Source organism: Bombina bombina, chromosome 10 (assembly GCF_027579735.1).
Source record: "Bombina bombina isolate aBomBom1 chromosome 10, aBomBom1.pri, whole genome shotgun sequence".
In the NCBI taxonomy this organism is placed as follows: Eukaryota; Metazoa; Chordata; class Amphibia; order Anura; family Bombinatoridae; genus Bombina; species Bombina bombina.
The window spans coordinates 177859923-177879324 of record NC_069508.1 but is presented as its reverse complement, the minus strand read 5'-3'; the positions used below and the strand labels follow the sequence as shown (position 1 = coordinate 177879324).

Sequence of the window (19402 nt, the reverse complement as noted above, 5' to 3'; positions counted from 1 at the left end):
ACATACTCACAGACATTATTGTAAGTTAATAAATAGGCCAAATCCTTTACAGCCAATAGATGGCGCTGTATCATTTGAATTCCAAGGCCAGCTTATGGTAAAATCAAAATGCACCGGTGAAGAAAGTTGTCCTCTGAAAAAGAGTTTCAACCAATAGATGGCGCAGTAATGTTTGATGACAAATTCAGTATAGTTTTTATTAAAGTGAAAGTAAAGTTAGCTTACATGGAAGATACCAATAGAGAGCAATCATATCAAATATTAAAGTCGCTAAGTTTTTTTTTTTTATAATGTAGCATGTTTTATATTATTTATCTATTTACCGATAGCATTTTCTACTGTGTTCCTCCGCCCCCTCGCCTTTTTCCGGGTTAGTGTGTGCTTTACACTTCAACTGACATTGCCGTCATTCACGTCACTATACCCGACACTGATAATTTGGCGCATGCGCGGTATGATCTCAAGCTCCGTGTACCTGTAAATAATGAGGACAGAAGGATTCCCTTTCTCTATGCGCATGCGTCTAACGAGAACCAGAATGAGATCGCAGTTAGCCGCATGCGCAATAGAAGACGTAGGCTTTATACAAAGCACTCGGGACGCCAATGGGGGAACCAATCGGTTAGATACCGATAGTTTCGTCACCGCAACAGAAATATTTTTTTTTTTTGCGGGTGGAGGAACACATATTAAGTTGTACACAGTAATCAAACAAAAAAAGGTATTTTGAAATTGAACCTTACAAAATGATGAATGAAACTGCACCTTATTTTTAATGTTATATCCGAATATTAATAGTGCAACATGTAACTTTACTTTCACTTTAACCTCTTAAAGGGACAGTTTACTCAAATATTTTCTCCCCTTTAATTTGTTCCCAATGATCCACTTTACCTGTTGGAGTGTATTAAATTGTTTACAAGTAGCTCCTTTACCCTTATATTGGCATTTGAAATTGTTAATTTAGCATGTGGTATCCCCACCTATTCTGAAAGTTTGTGGCCGCGCGTACCAGCTATAGATAAGCTTTGTAAACACAGCAAGCAGAAGAAATTACACTCCCAGTGTGATAAAGCAGAGATAAGGTAATAAAATGTTGATTTTTCCATTGTTCTCTCAAAGTACTGGTGATTGTTTTATGGACAGATATAAGATAAAGAAGCAGGTATATGTGCACAATGTGATACAGTAATGAGATCTGATTATACCTACAAGCTCAACCTATTTTATTAGGCTGTGGCTTCAAAACACAAAATCAGAGCTTTAATATACAGAAATAAACCTTAAAAAGCCAATTTTAATACATTTTTTACTCTGCAGTTGGTAAAAAAAGCAATTGTAAACACATTAAGGGGAAAACTATTTTACAGTATACTGTCCCTTTAAGGACCAAGGTTTTTTCCACTTTCCGTGCTTAAATGACACAAGCAATTTTGGTATTTTTGCTCACTATTGGTTTCACCTCAATTACCCGTTCTCTTGTTAAGTGCACCCATACATATTATATACCACTTGAACAAACAAACATGACTTTCTAGTGATACCCTATATGGTGAAATACATTAATTAGGGAAACATAAATAATCAAAGTATATTGCAAAGTTTTTTCACTATGTATATTTAATCATTTATTTATTGTCCCTTTAAACATTTGCATTTGTAAGTTTTAGTAGTATACACACAAGTACACACACATACACATATACACACACACAAACACACACAAATTAATAATTTATTTACTGTCCCTTTAAGCATTAGCATTTGTAAGTTTGAGAATACATACACGCAGATACACAGACACACACATACATATACACATGCACATACACACACATGCAAACACATGCAAACACATTCACACACTTATACACACTTATACACACTTATACACACCTATACATACACACACATGCAAACACACACACTTACACACACACTTACACATACATACACACACTTACACACATAGACACATACCTAGACAGTAGACACATACTCACACAAACACATGAACACACAGAACCATAGAAACATAGATTTTGACGGCAGATAAGAGCTATAGGCCCAGCAAGTCTGCCCGATATTTCCAAAAATTATAAAAAGTATAAAAGACATACACATACATACACGGTCACACACATAAATACATGCACACTCATGTACACACAGAAACATACACACACACTTGCACGCAGATACAAACACATACATATACATACTCACACACATTATTGTCAGTTAATGGATAGGCCAAACCCTTTACAGCCAATAGATGGCGCTGTATCATTTGAATTCCAAGGCCAACTTATGGTCAAATCAAAATGCACCTGTGAAGAAAGTTGTCCTCTGAAAAAGAGTTACAACCAATAGATGGCGCAGTAACGTTTGATGACAAAGCCAGTATAGTTTTTAACCCCTTAAGGACCAAGGTTTTTTCCACTTTCTGTGCTTAAATGACACAAGCAATGTTGGCATTTATCCTCTCTCTTGTTAAAGGGAAACCACATTTTTTCTTTTGTGATTCAGATAGAGCATGACATTTTAAGCAACTTTCTAATATACTCCTATTATCATATATTCTTCATTCTCTTGGTATCTTTATTTGAAATGCAGGAATGTAAATTTAGATGCCGCTCCATTTTTGTTGAACAACCAGGGTTGTTCTTGCTGATTGGTGGATAAATTCATCCACCAATAAAAAAAAGTGCAGTCCATCGTCCTGAACCAAAAAGAAGCTTAGATGCCTTCTTTTTCAAATAAAGATAGCAAGAGAATGAAGAAAAATTGATAATAGGAGTAAATTAGAAAGTTGGGTTTAAATTAGAAAATTTGGGTTTAGTGTCCCTTTAAGTGCACTGATACATATTATATAAAATTTTATCAGACAAACAGGACTTTCTAGTGATATCCTATATGGTAAAACACAGTAAAGGGGGAAACATAAATAATGAAAGTATATTTCAAAGTTTTTTCACTATATATATTTAATAATTTATTTACTGTCCCTTTAAGCATTTGCATTTGTAAGTTTTAGTAGTATACACACACACATATACATATACACACATATACACACACATACACACACACACATACATACACATATACACACACACACACAAACATACACATATAGACACACACAAACATACACACACATACATACATACGCACATATAAACACACATAGACATATACACACAAACACATGCACACACGTAGAAACATAGATTGTGACGGCAGATAAGAACTATAGGCCCAGCAATTCTGCCCAATATTTCCTAAAATTATAAAAAGTATAAAAGACATACACGGTCACACACATAAATACATACACACACACACACTTTTGTAAGATAGCTGTAGATGGCGCTGTATCCTTTGAATTCCTTGGCCAGTTTATAGTAAAATTCCAATTATCCTTGTATTATGAAGGTATAATCTAGATTTTATTAAAGACACAGAGACGAGTATTTTGCATTCTCTTTCTTTACTACTCCAATGCAGCATTTAAAAGTATAAGAATAACATTAACATAAGATATTAAAACAGCATAGAAATTAAAGAACCACAATAAGTAGCTAATGAGAGAGCTAACTTATAATTCCAAGAAAAAAGGGACCAATCAGAGAAGGAATAGTGTCCATAAACTGTCCAATAAGCAGCCAAACCTCCTCTTTCTTGACTGATGCTCACAAAGGGAAAAATTTTTAGAACCATGAAGAAACCAAAAAGTCCTAAACAACATATCAAAAAATATATGTAAAAACTGTAGGTTTGATTGGAGAAAAACTTGGTTGAGAAGAAATTGATTGCAGAAGATGAACTTCGTCTAGAAGTATTAGAAAGGTGGAAATCCTCTTAAACAGATGGTAGAAATCCGGACATAAGGAAAGGGTTCCGTTCAGATGGAAACTGTCAAAACAAAAAGTATATTAATAATTTATAATCCTCTAAACGGGAGGGTACCATACATATTTGAGGTGGGAAAATACTCGTCTCTGTGTCTTTAATAAAATCTAGATTATACCTTCATAATACTAGGATATTCAGAATTTTATTACAAGACCAGAGACTCCTATTTTGCAAGTTTAAAGCTCATGAATAAAAAATAAAACAATTTAAGAAAATAAATTAAGCGAAGCATGTTGAATGGGTCTGAAATAAAATTGCTTAAACATAGAGTCTGAAGACCAATCTGCCGCATTAAAAATTTGTTGGAGAGGAGCAGATTTTAAAAAGGCTTTTGAAGCGGCAGAACCTCTAACTGAATGAGCTGAGAAAGAAATATCAATCCCGGCTTCTTTCATGACCCATTTAACCCATCTCGCTATGGAAGTAGAAGTGACAGGAGCATGAGGGGGGAATAAAATAAATCATAAGTTGATTATTAGAGGGATTTCTAAAAGGTGAAGTTCTAGATTCATAAGATTTTAAACATTCAACCACACAAAGGGAAGACTCAGAAGGAAGATAAGGATAGAATATTGATATGGAAAGAGTCTTAGTTCTACGGGAAAGAAAAAAAGGTAACACCTTCAAGAGAAAAACGTTTAGAGTTCCAATCTAAAGCCTTAACATCTGAAACTCTTCTGAAAGAAATTAGACAAAGAAGAGTAGCGAGTTTAGCCGAAAGTAGTTTTAGAGATAACGAAATATTTTCTGGCCAAGATTTGAAAAGAGAAAAAATCAAATCCACGTCCCAGAAAAACTCATGTTTAGGAACTGGAGGACGTTTCAATCTAATGGCCTTGAGAACCCTACATACCAAAGGGTGTTTACCTACCGAAATGCTATTTATTAAACTATGTCTGGAGGAAATGGCTGAGCGATGAACATTGATAGTTCTATAAGCTAAACCTGAATCAAAAAGTTGAGATAAGTAATTAATAATATCAGTTAATCAGTTAATTATCTTGACAGATCTTCCATGATCTGTCAATCCCTTTCTTAACTTTGTACCCAGGAGCACCAATAAATTTTAGAATCGACCTCAGGGGTAATAGAGGCATTTTTGGGGAGTAAAGGACGATTCTGTTTTTTAAAAGGTTTTCTAAGCTGATAGTTAATAAATTTTGCAACGACAATGGTGGGGCAACAATCAGCGGAACGAGGATGGTGTAATTCATCGGGATTGAATCTGGGCATACCCAAGCAATCAGTACATTCTATATCCTCCTCCATAATTTTTTTTAATTTTTTGGACATTTTCTTATGCTTTTTAGCAGCAGGGGAATAATCTGAGTCGTCAGAATCCACATAAATAGAGTCTGAATTAACGTCAGTATAGTTATCCTCATCAGAACTGGTAAAATCAGAGGATGATTTATCAAAAGATTAAATTTTTTTCTTTAGATTTTGAACTTAAACTAGACTCTCCCATTTGGATACTCTTGGGATTCAGGGTTCTTTTTACAGCAGTTTTAGTTCCCATGTGTCAGACAAAAGCTGACGAGACTTGTCAACAAGTTTTCTACTGGCTTTTATAGCAATGGAAGGATGTTTCCTTTTAACACATTTCTTAGTCTCTTTAATGCCCATTAATGTAGACATTTTATTATATAAAGACTGGTTAGAAAACCGGACGAAAAAACGGAGAGTTAAAGCAAAAACGGAACCTTAAAATGTAAAAATGTGTATAAAAAATAAACCAAAAAACGGAGACAAAAAAACTAAATAACCTGACATATTAGACAAAGAAAATATCAAATTCATTTAAACAAACTGTAGATAATAAAGTGTAATAGTACTCAAAGATTCAAATATTTTATTGGAGACAAAAAAAAATTAATACTTATCTTTAGCTGAGCAGCAAAAGAAAGAGGAGGTTAGGCTGCTTATTGGACAGTTTATGGACACTATTCCTTCTCTGATTGGTCCCTTTTTTCTTGGAGTTATAAGTTAGCTCTCATTAGCTACTTATTGTGGTTCTTTAATTTCTATGCTGTTTTAATATCTTATGTTGATGTTATTCTTATACTTTTAAATGCTGCATTGGAGTAGTAAAGAAAGAGAATGCAAAATAGGAGTCTCTGGTCGTGTAATAAAATCAAAATGCACCGGTGAAGAAAGCTTTCCTCTGAAAAAGAGTTTCAACCAATAGATGGTGCAGTAATGTTTGATGACAAAGCCAGTATAGTTTTTAACCTCTTAAGGACCAAGGTTTTTTCCACTTTCCGTGCTTAAATGACACAAGCAATTTTGGTATCACTATTGGTTTCACCTCAATTACCCGTTCTCTTGTTAAGTGCACCCATACATATTATATACCATTTGAACAAACAAACAGGACTTTCTAGTGATAGCCTATATGGTAATACACAGTAAAGGGGGAAACATAAATAATCAAAGTATATTGCAAAGTTTTTTTCACTATGTATATTTTTAATAATTTATTTACTGACCCTTTAAGCATTTGCATTCGTAAGTCTTAGTAGTATACACACACATACACACACACACATACATATACACACACATACATACACACACATATACACACACATACACACACACATACATACACACAAACACACACATACATACACACACATATACACACACATACATACACACAAACACAAACATACATACACACAAACATACACATATACACACACATACATACACACAAACACACACATATACACACACAAATTAAAAAAAATTAGTGTCCCTTTAAGCATTTGCAAGTTTGAGTAGTATACACACACGTGCACACACAAATACACACACCAACACATATACACACACATATAAATACACACATGCACACACACACAAATACACACACAAACACACTCATAAATACACATACACACACACACACACACACATACATACATAAACACCCATGCACACACACAGACACAAACACACATATACATGCACGTACATAGACGCACATACACATCCATGTACGCATGCACGCAGATACACATACATATGCACACAGGTACACACACACATATACATACATATACATACATGCACATACACATACATACACACCCATACACGCACACATGCTTGCACGCAGATACAAACACATACATATACATACTCACACACATTATTGTAAGTTAATGGATAGGCCAAACCCTTTACAGCCAATAGATGGCGCTGTATCATTTGAATTCCAATGCCAGCTTATGGTCAAATCAAAATGCACCGGTGAAGAGAGCTGTCCTCTGAAAAAGAGTTTCAACCAATAGATGGCGAGGTAACGTTTGATGACAAAGCCAGTATAGTTTTTAACCCCTTATGGACCAAGTTTTTTCCACTTTCCGTGCTTAAATGACGCAAGCAATTTTGGTATTTTTGCTCACTATTGGTTTCACCTTAATTATCCGCTCTCTTGTTAAGTGCACCCAAACATGTTATATACCATTTTAACAGACAAACAGTTCTTTCTAATGATACCCTATATGGTAAAACACAGTAAAGTGGGACACATAAATAATGAAAGTATAGTGCAAAGTTTTTTCATAATTTATTTACTGTCCCTTTAACCATTTGCATTTGTAAGTTTGAGTAGTATACACACCCAAATACACACACAAACTCACTCATACATACACACACAAATATATACATATACATACACACACAAATATATACATATACATACACACACATACACATGCACACACACACATACCCACGCAAACACACTCATACATACACACAAAAACATATACATGCACACACACATACCCACATAAACACACATACACACAAACACACTCATACATACACATACACACATGCACACACACCCACACAAACACTTACACAAAGACACACACATACACGCACGCACATACACATCCATGTACACATGCACACAGATACACATACATATGCACACAGGTACACACACATACACATACATACATATACATACATGCACATACACACCCATATACGCACACACACTTGCACGCAGATACAAACACATACATATACATACTCACACACATTATTGTAAGTTAATGGATAGGCCAAACCCTTTACAGCCAATAGATAGCGCTGTATCATTTGAATTTAAGGCCAGATTATGGTCAAATCAAAATGCACCGGTGAAGAAAGTTGTCCTCTGAAAAAGAGTTTCAACCAATAGATGACGCAGTAAGGTTTTGTCTACATTCCGTGCTTAAATGACACAAGCAATTTTGGCATTTTTGCTCACTATTGGTTTCACTTTAATTATCCGCTCTCTTGTTACGTGCACCCATACATATTATATACATGTTCAACAGACAAACAGGACTTTCTAGTGATACCCTATATGGTGAAATACATTAATTAGGGAAACATAAATAATCAAAGTATATTGCAAAGTTTTTCACTATGTATATTTAATCATTTATTTATTGTCCCTTTAAGCATTTGCATTTGTAAGTTTTAGTAGTATACACACAAGTACACACTCATACCCACACATACACACAAATACACACACAAACACACTCATAAATACACATACACACACACACATACATACATAAACACCCATGCACACACACAGACACAAACACACATATACATGCACATACATAGACGCACATACACATCCATGTACGCATGCACGCAGATACACATACATATGCACACAGGTACACACACACACATATACATACATACATATACATACACGCACATACACATACATACACACCCATACACGCACACACACTTGCACGCAGATACAAACACATACATATACATACTCACACACATTATTGTAAGTTAATGGATAGGCCAAACCGTTTACAGCCAATAGATGACGCTTTATCATTTGAATTCCAAGGCCAGTTTATGGTCAAGACAAAATGCACCAGTGAAGAAAGTTGTCCTCTGAAAAAGAGTTTCAACCAACAGATGGCGCAGTAACGCTTGATGACAAAGCCAGTATAGTTTTTAACCCCTTAAGGACCAAGGTTTTTTTCTACTTTCTGTGCTTAAATGACACAAGCAATTTTGGCATTTATCCTCTCTCTTGTTAAAGGGAAACCAAATTTTTTCTTTTGTGATTCAGATAGAGCATGACATTTTAAGCAACTTTCTAATTTACTCCTAATATCAAATATTCTTCATTCTCTTGGTATCTTTATTTGAAATGCAAGAATGTAAGTTTAGATGCCGCTCCATTTTTGGTGAACAACCAGGGTTGTTCTTGCTGATTGGTGGATAAATTCATCCACCAATAAAAAAGTGCAGTCCATAGTCCTGAACCAAAAAGAAGCTTAGATGCCTTCTTTTTCAAATAAAGATAGCAAGAGAATGAAGAAAAATTGATAATAGGCGTAAATTAGAAAGTTGGGTTTAAATTAGAACATTTGGGTTTAGTGTCCCTTTAAGTGCACCGATACATATTATATAAAATGTTATCAGACAAACAGGACTTTCTAGTGATACCCTATATGGTAAAATACAGTGGGGGAAACATAAATAATGAAAGTATATTTCAAAGTTTTTTCACTATGTATAATTAATAATTTATTTACTGTCCCTTTAAGCATTTGCATTTGTAAGTTTTAGTAGTATACACACACATACAGACACACATACACACACACACACACATATACACAAACATACACACACACACAAACATACACACATACACACACATACACACACACACACACACATACACACACACACACACACATACAAACATACACACATACACATAAACATACACACATACACACACATACACACACACACACATACACACATACACACACACACACACACACAAACATACACACACATAAACATACACACATACACATATACACACACATACACACACAAACATACACACATACACATATACACACACATACACACACAAACATACACACATACACACACATACACATATACACACACATACACACACACACATATATACACACACACACACACACATACATACACACAAACATACACATATACACACACAGATACACACACATAGGCACACATATACACACAAACACACACATATAAACACACACAAACACATGCACACACATAGAAACATAGATTTTGACGGCAGATAAGAGCTATAGGCCCAGCAATTCTGCCTGATATTTCCTAAAATTATAAAAAGTATAAAAGACATACACGGTCACACACATAAATACATACACACACTTTTGTAAGATAAGCCAATAGATGGCGCTGTATCCTTTGAATTCCAAGGCCAGCTTATGGTAAAATCAAAATGCACCAGTGAAGAAAGCTTTCCTCTGAAAAAGAGTTTCAACCAATAGATGGCACAGTAACGTTTGATGACAAAGCCAGTATAGTTTTTAACCCCTTAAGGACCAAGTTATCAGACAAACAGGACTTTCTAGTGATACCCTAAATGGTAAAACACAGTTATTACGGAAACATAAATAATGAAAGTATATTTTCACTATGTATAATTAATCATTTCTTTACTGTCCCTTTAAGCATTTGTATTTTTTAATTTGAGTAGTGTACACACAAGTATTAACACATACACGCACATATTAATATCTATTTATAAAATATTTTACCAGGAAGGATAAATTGAGATTTATCTCGTTTTCAAGTATGTCCTGGGTCCACAAAACATTGTATTGTTACAATAGGGTAGAATAAAATACAAAAAACAATATTAATACATAATATATGCAAAATTTAACATAGAACAGGTAGGAAATATATAATCAACCATGACAGGTGCATTCTGTTTTGAGATATGCAAAGGGATATCTCTTAAAGGATTCTAGGCTTGGGGAAGGTTTGAAAGTGTGCGGGAGGTCGTTCCATAGTTGTGGTGCTCTGTAGGAAAAGGAGGATCGAGCTGCTTTCTTTTTGTATGGAGGCAAACTAAATAATGTGCTGGTACTGGATCGGAGGTTATGGGAGGTGGGAACAGCCCGGGAGAGCATACTGCTCAGGTAGGGTGGGAGCTTCCCAGAAAAGCTCGTAAACACAAGGCTGGAAAGATGGAGGGTGAGTCTGGATTCCAGCGACAGCCAGTTTAGTTCTTTTAGCATGTCAAAATGGTGGGTCCTGTAGTTACAGTGTAGCACAAAGCGGCAGAATGAGTTATACAATGTATTAAGTTTATTTTAAGTTATTTAATATTTATTTACTGTAGGGCTGAGGCAAAATTTGTTTCTGTACAGGGCACCTAGTTTTGGATAGAGTTTAGATGCAAGTTTTTCTATGTGGAGGCCAAAAGATAGCTTGGGGTCTAACAACATACCCAAGTATTTGAAAGAGTGGACTGCGGTAAGCGTGCAATTTTGATTTTGTTTTGACGCGTAGATGGGAATTTTGTAGTTTGTGTAATTTAGGTACTGTTTCAAAGATCATTGTGACAGTTTTGTTAGTGTTTAGAAAGAGTTTGTTTTTTGAGATCCACTTTTCTACCTCTGTGAACTGGTCTTGGAGCACTGCCTCAAGCTGCGGCAGATCGGATTTGTTTGCATAGATTACCGTGTCGTCTGCGTACATGTGTACAGTTGAGGATTTGGCAGATCATTTATAAATAATGTGAATAGTAGGGGGCCGAGAATGGAACCTTGGGGAACACCACACGTGACTGACCACACGTGACAGGGAGAGGGAGTCGCTGTCAGAAATGGAGACATATTGTGATTGATCCGATACATATGATCAAAACCAGGTTAGAGGACGATCACCAATACCTTCGTTTTTTAGTTTGAGCAGTAGAATGTCGTGGTCTACTGTGTCAAAGGCATTTGCAAAATCAAGGAAAATAGCTCCAGTTAGGTCTCCTTGTTTCATGCCAGTTTGGATGCTGTTGCAAACTTTAAGGAGGGCAGTTGTAGGGGAGTGATTCCGGCAAAAACCTGATTGAACAGCGGTCAGATTGTTGGTAATACTCACATAGTTGGACGCATTTTTCTAATATTTTTGACAATACTGGGAGCAATGATATTGGGTGATAGTTAGTAACCAAGATACTACTCTTGCAGTCTTCCAAAGTTTGGGTATGTATCCAGACACCAAGGATTTGTACAATTAGGGTTGTGACAGGTTTAGCAATTGCTGGCGCACTGAGCTTCAAAAGCATTGTTGGGATTTGATCAGATCCAGACTGGTTTTTCATTTTTAGATTATTAAGGTGTTTCTTAATTACATTGATGGGTACAGGTCTAAAATTTAACTTTTCTATATTGGGTCTTTGTAGATTTAGTGGGGCCTGATCCACATTTGTAGTTTCAGGATATGTGTCATTTATTAGTTTGTCAATCAGGGTGGTGGAGCATCTAACAAAATAATTGTTAAAGGCATTTGCTACTTCTAAGGGAAGTTGCAGGGTTTGGTTGTCCACTTTGACAGTGGAGGGTTGGGAGTGGATTGGGGGAGTGTGTAAGTTATTTATGACTTTCCAAAACTTTCTAGGGTTTGATATGTTTTTGTTCAGATGTTCACAGAAATATTGGGCCTTGGCCAATTTTGTTTGTTTAGTGCATATATTTTCGTATATATACACACATACCAGTGATGTGCGGTGACTTCAGAGGCTGGTGAGGCAGTGTCTAGGAATCGGATACGCCTTCATTCTTTAGATATCCTTTGTTGAAGAAATAGCAATTGCACATGGGCGAGCCAATATCTATATGCAGCCACCATTCAGTATCTACTGAGCATATTTAGATATGATTTTCAACAAAGGATATCTGGTTTTCTTCATTCTTTTGATATCCTTTGTTGAAAAGCATATATAAATATGCTTAGAAGCTATTGAGCATATTTAGATATGAATTACAACAAAGGATATCAAAAGAATGAAGAAAACCAGATATCCTTTGTTGAAAATCATATCTAAATACTGAGCATATTTAGATATGCTTTTCAACAAAGGATATCAAAAGAATGAAGAAAACCAGATATCCTTTGTAGAAAATCATATCTAAATATGCTCAGTAGCTACTGAGCATATTTAGATATGCTTTTCAACAAAGGATATCAAAAGAATGAAGAAAACCAGATATCCTTTGATGAAAATCATATCTAAATATGCTCACTAGCTACTGAGGATATTTAGATATGCTTTTCAACAAAGGATATCAAAAGAATGAAGAAAAACAGATATCCTTTGTTGAAATTCATATCTAAATAAGCTCAGTAGCTTCTAAGCATATTTAGATATGCTTTTCATCAAAGGATATCAAAAGAATGAAAAAAAATCAGATATTAGATGTAAATTTGAAAGTTATTTAAAATTGCATGCTCTTTCTAAATCATGAAAGAAAACATATGGGTTTCATCTCCCTTTCAATGGTGTCTTTGAAAACTGGTCAACTTAGTAAACATCTGATTTTAGTCTAAAGGATTGTAACAGAAACTCTTGCCAGATAACAAAATGCTTGCTCTGATTATGAGATCTAGAAATCCAGGCCCATTAAAATATGTTTCAAACATACTTTTTACTTCAATGCTGCAAATTATGCTTATAGATTCCTTCATTATTCAGTAAATATAAAAATGTTGTGAACCAGTGGCAGCTGGTGAACAGGGATAGGCACAGACAAAGGCTGTGGTGGACATTTCACAAAGTAAAGACCGTAGTGAAGGACAACAAGGTCACTATTTATACAAATGAAAAAATAAGAGTGCATGGTCTTACCTTCTCAGAGACAGCAATTTCTCCACTTTCTATGATGATAATGACATTTTTCTGCAAGTCCCTTTGAAATTAAAATGTAAAATTAGGCATTTCAACTAAAGCATTGTTTCTCAACTGAAGTCCTCAAGTGCCCCAAAAGACCAGGCTTTCATTATAGCCGAACCAGTGCTGCATTGGTGAAATAATCAGCTGATGGTTGATAGCAGGTTAGAAAACAATCCATCCATGGTATTACTGCTGCTAAGCTGAGCACTTCAATTGTGCACTGGTTCATCTATAATGAAAACCTGGTCTGTTGAGGCTACTTGAGGGCCACGGTTAAGAAACGTTGCACTAAAGCACCAGTTCAACTGCAATCTGTTGACCTTGAGAATAAAGCATTTTTTTAAAGTTTGATCATATATTGCAATACCAGAATATTGTATTGCAAATTAACTTTAAAGAAAAGAAAAAAACATTTTGTTATGTTTAAAATAGGTCTTTAATAACTTATATTATAAAACATCTAACAAATATTAACATATTAACAATCAAAACTTTTTTACTGTGACTGGTGTTGTTCATTTCCCTCATTTGTAGACAAGGTCAATCCTTCGATCTTTTTTAACAAAGTTTTCAATCACTTTATTAAGAAAATCTTCACAGTTCTTTTCATGCAACTGTACCAGTCTTTCTCTCTCAATAGCTAAAACGGCCAAAGAGGAAAGTCGTCCTTGACTGGTCCGATTCCTGCTATGAGTTTTTATGCGCTTTAAAGCAGAGAAGGACCTCTCAACAGAGGCCGTTGTAGCTGGTATTGTGAGAACCAGCTTCAGTAATTTCACTGCCTCTGGAACAGTCTTCATGAGATCGTTGTTGGCCAAAAAGTTTAGTAGATCTGTAGGTGATTTGCAATCATTTCTCACCATTTCTGAACTATAACATCCAATTAGATCAGATTTTAATCGAACTAAGTCAAAGTATTTGCCATATCTTGCTAGGCTCTGCAGTTTTTGGTCATCAATATGTTTGGACATTTCAAGCAATTTAGTGCAATCGACCAAACAAAGGAATTCTAGCTCAGCAAAATGGTCAAACCGAGCTTTCATTTGAACGTTTACATTGTCCATAATGTTGTAAAACAACCTTCTCCTCACATCTTTTATTGGCTGTTTACTCCTTACATTGTCTGTCAGCCCCATTCTGATACAATCCGCCTCAAATGTACCATACAAATTGTCAAACTCTTGTCTGTGATTTTCAAGAAATTTCATGGTATCGGCAATTCTCCGACAGCAGAATCCAACATCCATCACTTTACTCTGCAGCAATCGAAAGAGTGCGTCAGTTTGTATGAAAATGGCCTCATATGTCATAAGCAAGAAGCAGGTTGATGCTTTATTCAGAAAGAAGTAATATCCTTCAGACATCATCAAGGTCTCATGATCCCAACCATCTGGATTTTCTCTGAGAAACAGGAACATAGCACGTATATCACTTTGATACATGTTGACCGTCTGCACTAGTCTGGAATTTGAACTCCATCTGGTGGGTGCTGCTCTCGGTAAACGTCTCTTCACCATATCGTCCAGTAGGTGGGTGCGCTTTGTCGATTTACTGAAAAACGTAGCCATTCCCTCAAGTGTAGAAAAAAATACTTTACACTCTTCTATAGATTTTGCAGAATTAGAGAGCACCAGGTTTAACTTGTGTGCATAACAATGAATAAAAGTTGCTTCAGGTACTTTTTCTTTAATCTTTGCTTGCACCCCATTAATAGCTGATGCCATCACAGAGGCTCCGTCGTAAGTCTGAGCTACCAGCTTTTCAAGACAATTATATTTCTCCAACACTCCCAATACATAGTCGGCAATAGCTGGTGCTCGTCTGTCAACCACTTCATCAAATCCTAAGAACGCCTCCTTCACAATTATCTCACTGTTCAGCTCACTTTTAGCCACATAACGCAAAATTACAGAGATTTGTGTTATGTTTGTAACATCGGTTGTCTCGTCTACTTCCACAGCAACAAAGGGGGCTGCATTAATCTCCTTTCTTATATCATCTCTCACTATATCAGCTACTGCTTCGATTAAGTCATTCTGGATTCTATTTGAACATCCAGAAAACACAGTGGATGTTTGCAAATGTCTTGCAAAAGTTGCATCTTTCCATGCAAACATATGCAATAGCTCCACATAGTTGCCACGATTAGAGGACTTTGCACCCTCCTCGTTACCACGGAATGCTATTTCCTGTTTGCCTAGATAGAAGGTTGCTTGAATAAGGTTTTTTAAAATCTCACGGTTTTCAGTCACTTTTGCATTGTGGTTGATGATATCTAATCTCCGCTGTTCATTTAAAGCAGTATCTATCCTTCTCGCTAATCCAAAGGTTTTCCAAGCAAATTGGTTTTGAATGTGACTGGTCGATTTCTCATGTTTGTTAGTGCCCCTTGATAGATTTTTTAAATCTCCAAATCCAGCATTTGTCCAAACATTATCTGTAGTGGAGAATAAAATACACGGAAAGCAGTATAGGCGATTCTTTGTAGCACAGCCACACAGCCATTCTTTCCTTTGATACCATTCAATTTGGAATGTACGTGTCATCGTTTTGTCTTTTTGAAGTAAGTCCTTCAGCTCAGGCATTGGTCTTCCTTTATTTATTACTTCTTTTTTTGCGGGAAAGTCCAATCTTGAGAAATTTCTAAGGCTGGATATAGTGTTTTCCATTCTGCAAAAATTTGAATACTGAACAGAACACCTGGCAACAGAGAAAAAAAAAAAAAAAAAAAAAAGAGAAATCAGAAGGAGAGAACTAGAGTTAATAAAAGTAAATCTAAAAATAAACATATTGTGTAAAAAACAACAAACAACTTACTTGTTTTTTTGGATAAAGAACATCTAGAAATGCTCTGTGTAGTGTAGCCCTGTCCTTATTGCGATATGGGAGCTGATATCTTTTAAACGGCAGTCAGATTCTGAATAGCTATCTACGCATGCGCAACAACACGAGGTCAAGGTCAAAAGGAATTTGAATACACCACAGTAAAAAACACTAAGATGGATAAACATATGTAGACTGTCACATAAGATAGCAGATGACATTGCTTAGTGGGAACTTACAGGTTTCAGTAGATATATTTTCACTAACGTCAAAACCGCCCAATTTTTTATTTTTTTTATTTTTTTCAAATAACCTTATTATGGGGTAAAGAAAAGCACACAAATCTAGCTTTCTATCCTCTAAACTTTATTAATACCGAAGAAGGTATCTGCCTTTAAAGGGAACAGTAAACAACTTGTTATTACAAGACATTTCTGTTTTGTTGCTAAACAATAACATCAGTCTAGTCTTAAAAAGACACAAAACACAGTCATGTATGCTCATGATTCAGACTGAGCAGCAATGCTTACTTCACAATTTATTTGATAACATTTGCTTCATTCTGTTAGTATCCTTTGTTGAAGGAACAGAAATGCACTACTAGGAGCAAGCAGAACACATCAGGTGAGCCAAGAGGTAACCGACTTAAGAGTAAAGTTTTGATTATGTGTTTAACCTCTCTGCGCGGTTTAATAGCAAATCCGCAAAACAAATACAATTTTTTAAAAGATTTGTACCTCAAGTACAAAAACAAACATCAAAAAGAATACAATCTACACCAATTCTCCAAAAATGACAGCAGCAGCCAAGATAAAAGAAAACATTTTTTACACAGTATAATTATATACAGACAAGACAATACATGACTCACATACAGTCTGGTATTAAGTTTAAAGGGACATTTCATCCCAATATTGTATCCAACTGATGATCAGTTTGCATAATTATAGCATGTTTCTGAATCTGAATTGTGCAAACTTATCAGTCCTATTTTTATTTGCTACATCTTTCATCTTTGCCATTGCACTCTCATTAGACCTGATCTACCAGACCAGTTCATCTTTCATCTTTGCCATTGCACTCTCAGACCTGACCTACCACTACCAGTTCACTTCAACAGTACATTTTGAAGTTCAGGTTAGTGACTGTACTCAGAATCAGATTATGTGCACTGGTGATATGTAGACTATTTTCTGCTGAGTACCTTTTATTTATTCACCTGATGATACACTCGTGTAGCTGCTGCTGTATCATCAGGTGAATAAAAGGTACTTAGCAGAAAATAGTATACATATTATATGATATGATATCAACAATGCACATAATCTGATTCTGAGTACAGTCACTAACCTGAACTTCTAAACGTACTGTTGAAATGAACTGGTCACTGTCGGAATACACATATGGTGACATAGAATTACAGCGGGCAACTGTGCATATTACTAAAACGTGATACAGATTAGGCAAAACAATGCACTATTTACAGTTTTACAAAGAATATTATTTACAGAAAAGCATAATCTAGCAGTCATATCCATTCCATATCAGTAATAAACAACAGTATGACATGAATCTGACCTTTTAAAAAACTGTTACAGCATGTCATTTTTATATTCACATTACAGAATTCCAATCAAACTCTAAATTGCCAGGCGTGACAGAAAAACCAACAAACCAGAAAATCTCATAGTGATAGCTAACCACACAGGGTTTTTAGAATTCTATAAATACTGTAGAGTAGATAGACACTGACACATAAACCATATAACTGTCACCTGTTGCAGCATTTATATGTGATTGATTTCATGGTATATCATTCTCTTGTAAGCAAGAAAAACAAAAAATAAAAAAACAAAAAATAAAACCAAAACACATTTCTTTTGAAAATGTCAATGATTAGGAAGAAAGTTAGAATACAAGGCATTAGGCCAAACACAAAGCAATGGTTTGTTTCTTTGCCATGCTAATTTAATTAATATTCCCATTAGCAAAATAATACAAACATGAAGCTCTTCAGAATTGAATGCAACCGGTTGGGCTCAGTAAACACGTGATGGAACAGAACAGAGAATTTAATGCCTTAAAGGGTCATGATACCCAATTTTTTTCTTTCATGATTTAGAAAGAGCATGTCATTTTAAACAACTTTCTAATTTACTTCTATTATCTAATTTGCTTCATTCTCTTGATATCACTTGCTGAAAAGCATATCTAGATTTGCTCAGTAGCTGCTGATTAGTTGCTGCACATCAAGGCCTTGTGTGATTGGCTCACACATGTACATTGCTATTTCTTCAACAAAGGATATCTAAAGAATTGAGCAAATTAGATAATAGAAGTAAATTGGAAAGTTGTTTAAAATTGCATGCCCTATCTGAATCATGAAAGTTTAATTTTGACTAGACTGTCCCTTTACCTAAGTTTCTACCTAGCTGGAGTCTGAAGTGATGCTACACTTGTGATTATGTCATTTTTACATCAAAGCTGCTTGGTAACCATATGGGCATCTATGGATTCGATCTAGACTATTGTGAGTTATGTATCTGTCACATGACACTCCATTTGCATAGTCCAGGTACCTTACTTGGCACTCTAGGAGTTACATTGAAGGAGAACTGCTCAAGTCCACCTACCCAAATATTTAATAACTCATATTCTAGTCTTTAGAACAGCACAGAACTCACACATTATTATAAAAATGTGTGAGTTCTGTCTTTTGTGCTGTTCTAAAGACTAGAATATGAGTTATTTTATTAAATATTTGGGTAGGTGGAGTTGAGCAGTTCTCCTTTAATGTAACTCCTAGAGTGCCAAGTACCTGGACTATGCAAATGGAGTGTCGTGTGACAGATACATACACAAGTGTCACTATACGATTGA

The 19402-nt window shown here is 35.4% G+C and overlaps 1 long non-coding RNA gene across 1 annotated transcript in view; it reads right to left on the bottom strand.

Moving 5' to 3' along the window:
* Nucleotides 1-3476: 3476 nt before the first annotated feature.
* LOC128641017 (uncharacterized) overlaps nucleotides 3477-19402 on the bottom strand; it is a 123178-nt gene continuing 107252 nt past the window's right edge. The window contains exon 2 of the long non-coding RNA XR_008399424.1: nucleotides 3477-3918. This is a non-coding gene — a long non-coding RNA (uncharacterized LOC128641017). The remainder of the gene's footprint in view (nucleotides 3919-19402) is intronic.